Raw genomic sequence first — 6,471 nt, forward strand, 5'->3', positions numbered from 1 at the left:
GCGACCACCTCTTAGCCAACATTTTCAAGTGGCCCCTTAATTTTCTTTAATTTTTTATTCTAAAAAATATAGCCATGAAAGATATTTTTATTACTCAACCCATAACCCCATCTAATCCCAACAAGCCATCACAGGCCCCCATAAAAATCCTCGCTATCCTATGCATTGGACGGACATGGACCTTCAAATTTCATTCGAAAACAAGAAGGTTAAAAAGTAAAAAAAAAAGATATAAATCCACACTAAACGTTCTATCCATACTCAACCCACAACCAAAAAAACCCGGAAAAAGAGAGAGAGAGAGGAGAGAATATGCGCCACCGCGGCCAACCGTCGTGACCTGACCTCGCCGCCGGTCACCTGTCCATGGACTCCGCCGCCGCCGTCCTCGCCATCCTCAGCAAGCTGCAGTCCCTGGGCTTCTGCGCCGATCTCCGGATCCCCGACGCCGCCGCGGCCTCCGACCCCTCGGAGGCGTTCGACGCCGTCCTCGCCACATTCCTGCGCGAGGCCTACACCGGCGGCCGCGAGGCGCGGCCTATCCCCGTGGCGCTTAGCGATGGCCGATGCGTCGACCTCCTCCGCCTCTTCCTCGCCGTCCGCGCCGCGGGGGGCTACGCCGGCGTGCCCAACTCTCCAGGTGGCTGGGCCGCCGCCGCCGAGGCTGCCGGCGTTGACCTGCGCCCTCGCGGCGCCCGTCAAGCTGGTCTACGCCAAGTACCTTGGCGCCCTAGACCGCTGGATCCAGAGGCTTGTGGAAGCGCACGGGCCCTTCTTGGATGTCGACATGAAGAAGAGGCAAGAGCTGTTCTTTGGTGCCAATGGTGTGGAGGAAGAAGAAGAAGGGCTCTTGAACTGCAATCGGAGGGAGCAGCGGCATGTGTTGTTGAAGAGGAAGAGGGGGGACATGGTTGGGATGCTGGGTTGGGTGAGGGAGATAGCCGAGAATGCTGGCAATGGTGTTGCTGTGGCTGCTGGGTCTTCAGATGAGTACTTCTCAATGGCATTGGCGGTCAGGGAGATGGTTACCGGGAAGAGGGCTCGCCGAGCAAGCATGTTGAATGGCTCACTTTTTCAGGTGATTTCAATACCTTTGAAGAGTTTGTTGGCCAAACGTTTTACAGTTTGATGTTATCTTCATTGCATTTGAATAGAAGTACTCAATTCAGCATCTGATTTTTCTTACCATGAACCATCAAGATCATTCAAGTACTTCATCAAATATGTATTTCTAATGCTTGAAAGAACAATGGGTAGAGCATGCATCTAATCATGTGGCAAGTTTAAATGGTTGAGGGTCTGCTTTGAAACAATTAAGTTTTGATGCTTTGTGACTAAAATACTTCCCAGTTCACGAGAAAGTCCTCTGGTGTCATGTTATTCCGTTTTTGGATATTTAGCCACAACTATCAACTTCTATTACTATTATTGAATGGTCGTCTTACTAGTATGAGTCATTTCTGTGTTCAGAAGATTTTTCGTTTCGGATTGTTGACCTTTGTTCCACGATAAGGTCTTTGTGATGCAGAGGTGTAGATCGACACTCATGTCCACTCTTGATTTTGTTACTTCACAAATTTGAATAAGCTTATCAAAAGACATGTGCATGGAGGAAACTTCCTGGTAGACATTACAATTTAGAAACTGATTCTGAAGGCGTTAACTGTGTTTGACATTACAATTTAGTCAAGGAATATCCTCGCAAAAAAAAAGGTCAAGGAATAAGCCTTTTCTGAGTTACCTGGTTATTGCAATTATTGGGTCCATAAATTATTCATAACCGGGTGAATTCATTCTCATAAAGAACATGCAGTACTAATAATTTCTACCTTGTTGGTAAGATCTATAATCTTTTGTAGTCTTGAAGAAATCAAGATAATAACCACACTTGGATTCTGGGACTATGCCTATAACTAGAGCTTGCTCGTTTCCCTTTTGCATATCCTTTTTTAGAGAAAAAAAACAATGGAGTTTTCACTAAAGGTGCATGGGCTTCCTGTTTAGTCCTAGATTTGAGTGTGTAGGAATGATAATTGTTAGACAACCTCCCAGATAACACGCCATTGACATGATTCCAGATTTTCTTTTCTATAGCAATTCCTTTCTAGACTACACTGTGTGGATACATGTACAATCTTCAGAATTATGAACCCTATACTATTTAGCATGTGACAGACCCCCAATTCAAGACCTGTTATTTATGGTGTCTAATATGTAGTTTCACATACCTTTTCCCTTAAATTGTGTATTTCCTTAGTTTTACTCCCTTTAGGCCACTTTGTTTTCGAGGAATAAAACTATTGGTTCCAAATATCACAACACCACAAGTACCTAATTGCTACTTCATTTAGCAATCTTGCTCTTATTAGCAATTTCTATACTTGAAAAGTGAAAAGGTACCATGTAGCAGAGGGCAAAGCCTGTTGTAGGCCTTGTGTTGTAGTACTCAACATTAGTTATTCATTAGATCGCAACATCTTTGAGAAAGTAAGAATTAACATTCACTCCCCTAATGTCTAATAGCCATTATGTAAGACATAATATAAAAATCTGAAATAAAGGGGAACTTAATTTACATCTATTGGTTGAAATCAGGTATTTTTTTGCCGTCCCTGTATTTGTGAAATTTAATGATCTGATTAGTGATTTAGTTCTTGGTAGATAAACATTAAAATAAATGTGAATTATGGAAGCTTAGAATGCCACCCCATCAAGTCATAAAGCTTTTATGGTTCAATTGGCAAAAGGTACTGTAGTGGTTCCTAAGGCTTGTCAACAGATTTACCAAATTAGCTGCTAAACAGATGATGGCAACCACTGCTTTTCTTAATCCTGGCCCACATAAACCTCCATAAAATGGTTGCTTATCAGATATCTCCAAAATGCTATTCATGGGAAATCATAGATATGAAATGCATGCACAAAAATCTCTCTTTTTTATTTTATTGGCACATGCCAAAATTCCGTTGCTTTCTGGGTGGTTCCAGCTTTAGAAAGAAAACCTGCTTGCTGCAGTTCTGGTTTTTAGTTTTCGACCAACTTCTGTATTTCAGTAGAAAGGTTTACCATGATTTTTTTATCAATGATCATCATCAGAAGCTGTACGTTACAGTTTTCACAACTTCAAGGCATTGGGGGTCTCGAACTCGACATGTATACTCTGTTGTAACCCTTCTTAATTTTTATTATCTTTTAGTACCATCTGTGGTTTTAGATCCACCTTCACCATTTTTTATGATACTGTTCACTGTACATTGTTTTTATTAACATACCTTCTTCTCTTTGTAATTCTTTAGAAACTTATATATTGCTTACTGAGTGAAACTGACTCTTCTTTCTCTTTCAACTCAGGAAATATTCCCAATGGCTTGCAATTGCTGTACGAGTCCTACCAGTGTTGGAATTTGTTCAAAAGCAAAATTACTGAATGGTTCTGTAGTGCTCACAGAACAAGAGAACAGCTTGGCTGGAGAAGGGAAACTTGGGACTAGGACTCATAATTCTTCTAATGGTTGGCTTTTTACAAGCCACCAGAAGAATGAAATACCTGTTGGTCCGGACTATCAAGTACACGTGCCACAATGGACTGGTGAGGTGCCTGTAAATTATGATGGTCCAGAAACTCTGAAATGGTTGGGAACAAAGGTCTGGCCTCCAGAAAATGAAAGCTGTAAAACATTGTTTTGTGGTGATCCTATTGGCAAAGGCAGAGAAGTTGTTTGTGGTTGCAACTATCCTGGATCAGTGGAATGTGTTCGGTTTCATGTAGCAGAACGGAGACTTAAGTTGAAACGTGAACTTGGTGTGGCTTTCTATGCATGGGGATTCAATCGTATGGGTGAGGAGATTGCACTTTCTTGGACAGATGAAGAGGAGGCAAGTTTCAAGGCTGCAGCACAACATAGTGCTGCATCTTCTGGCAGGAATTTCTGGAACCGCCTCCACTTATTTTTTCAATTTAAGGGGAGGAAAGAACTGGTGAGCTATTATTTTAATTGTTTTCTGCTTAGAAGGAGGTGCTACCAAAACAGGATCACTCCAAAGAACATAGACAGTGATGATGACGAAGAAACAGAATTTAGATTCCTAGGGAATCGACTTGGTCACTGTGCAGCTAAGTATCACAGTACCAAGCACACCATCTGCATTGAAAATACACACTCTATGGATCTAGACGAGTAGTAGTTGATTGTATTTTATGAAGCTGATTGAGGTCTGCAGTTAGTTCACTTGGGAGATTGAGCTGATGATATTCCTCTCAGTGATTTAGTTACATTGCTGACAGTGCACGAGTTGCGAGAAGCCAAGCATCCAAGCAATTACTTACTGCTGCATAGATGGATTGTATGCTGATCCACGATCAAATTTGTACTCAAGTTCTGATACAGAAGTAAGGTGATACTGGTCATTGAGCACTTACATGGATGCACATCCAGAATGTGAGAAATGCAATGATTTGACAGTGTCATGGTTCCTTGAAGGTATTATGTGTATCGGCACTTTTTGAGTTTTCGTAGCTTTCTTTTTCCCTCTGTGAATCATTAACCGGATCCTTATCCAGTAAGTATACTTGTTGGTTGCGTGCTCTAGGCTCCTGTTGTTGTAGTTCTCCGAAGTGGGATGGAGCAGATGTAGATGTTAGTGTTCTGAAAGTATAGTGCTGTTGTTCATTGTAGACTCTGCCTGTCTTTGAGAAACTTATGTGAAGCTTTCTTCTCTAACCAGTCGAATGGCAGGCTAGCAATCTGATCTTTGTAATTTTTCATATGAATGTTGTGGTACACGTATTCACTCAGTGACATAATCTATGTTAGACTGTTAGTCCAGAAGAGAAGACAAGAAAACAGACAGGTTTTTTTATGTGACCAGAAGGGATACTTCCATGTGCATATCTTCTGTATAAGCCGTAAAAGCCTGTCAAATATTGTTGTTGCAACACAAGACTTGTTTAGTCAGTTTGAAGATACCTGTCTAGTTCTTTTTATGTTTGTTGATCGACTGATGAGAGCTTGCTGGTCCTTAGCCAAACCAGGTTGAGGTGTTTTATGTTAAAAAATTTCGACTGATGAGTGATGAGAGCTTGGTGGCCCCTAGTGAAACCAGGTTGAGGTGTTTTATGACTGATGACTGATGAGCTTGTTGATTTCGCACCATTTCGGTATCGACTCATCATCGATTGGGTCTAAATTTTCGATTAGTTGTTGGCTGACTGCACGTTAGACGGTCCAACATGCATATTATAGTACTGCATAAATAAATACGTCTATGCTAATGTACGTTAATTACCGTACCTAATGAAAGCCATCAGTCAATACCTTATACACGGATGGAATGATTTGAGTACCGTAATTTCAGCGTTCGCTAGATTTGTTTTCTTCTTTCAGATTTTATTTGTTCCCATGCTGATTCGGATATTGTTGTTTTTAGATTGTGCACACGAAATTGTACTGATCTATAACATGCATATTGGGCTTGTTCGGCTGACCCCAAACCCGGCTTGATCCGCTTCTATTTTCATCCGGAACAGTATCTCCCTCTCACAAAATGTCAGCAGCTACAGTGTTTTCAGCAGCTGCAATGTTTTTTTTGGGGTCAGCCGGTGCATATTTGTGATGTACATTTCTTATTTCGATTTCTTGGTCGTGCATATTTTGTATACTGCCCAGCAATCTAAAACGCCCATGTCTTGGATTATTACATCGTTGATGAAACAATGACCAATAAATCTGTCAATCAACAAACAAAATGATGGGCATTGATAAATTATTATTCAACTAATAAAGATTTAAATACAATAGGAGACACTAGCATGCCAAAAGCAACACACACACACACACAACTCTAGAGACATAACTACAATCTTAATTAAAATTTTTAGGCAAAAGACCAAGAAAAGACATGGTGAACTATTGATGAACTGATGATTCTTCTCCTTGGATGGTGGCAAATTAATTAACGGCAAAAGCGGCAGTAACAGTAGCCCTTGATCCCGCCTTTCATACACTTGTGTACCATGACTTTGGCTGCGATTAATTTTGCCTCCATCCAGCACTCGCTCTTGCACATCCATCCCTTACAGAATGGCATGATAGGATATGTATAACCACACTCTGCAAAAAGAATAAATTAAACACATGTATGTATATCCATATGTCATCAGCTATAGCATATCTTGGCGTGTGATACTGATCACATGGAAATGCAAAAGAGAGAGAGAGAGAGAGAGCTTGTCTGGAGAAAAAAATGATTAGATGAATTTTTTTTTTACATCTTAAATAAAAAGTCTGAAGACTGAACACAAAAGAAGATAAAAAGATAAAGAAACAAAAAATTACAAATTCATCTTTGGTAGTAGATTACAACTGAATTAAAAAACTAGATAGAACATAAATAAAAGAAAAGATAGATGCAAAGGAACACGAACCGGCTAGAGCATGATCTGTGTGCAGAACGAGCACGAAAAGAAGACAG

The 6,471-nt window shown here is 40.7% G+C and overlaps 1 pseudogene; it reads left to right on the top strand.

Moving 5' to 3' along the window:
- Positions 1–279: 279 nt before the first annotated feature.
- Positions 280–4,868, top strand: LOC136532704 (AT-rich interactive domain-containing protein 2-like; annotated as a pseudogene).
- The last annotated feature ends 1,603 nt before the right edge of the window (positions 4,869–6,471 follow it).

This window comes from Miscanthus floridulus, unplaced genomic scaffold (genome assembly GCF_019320115.1).
Source record: "Miscanthus floridulus cultivar M001 unplaced genomic scaffold, ASM1932011v1 fs_68_1_2, whole genome shotgun sequence".
NCBI classification, from domain to species: domain Eukaryota; kingdom Viridiplantae; phylum Streptophyta; class Magnoliopsida; order Poales; family Poaceae; genus Miscanthus; species Miscanthus floridulus.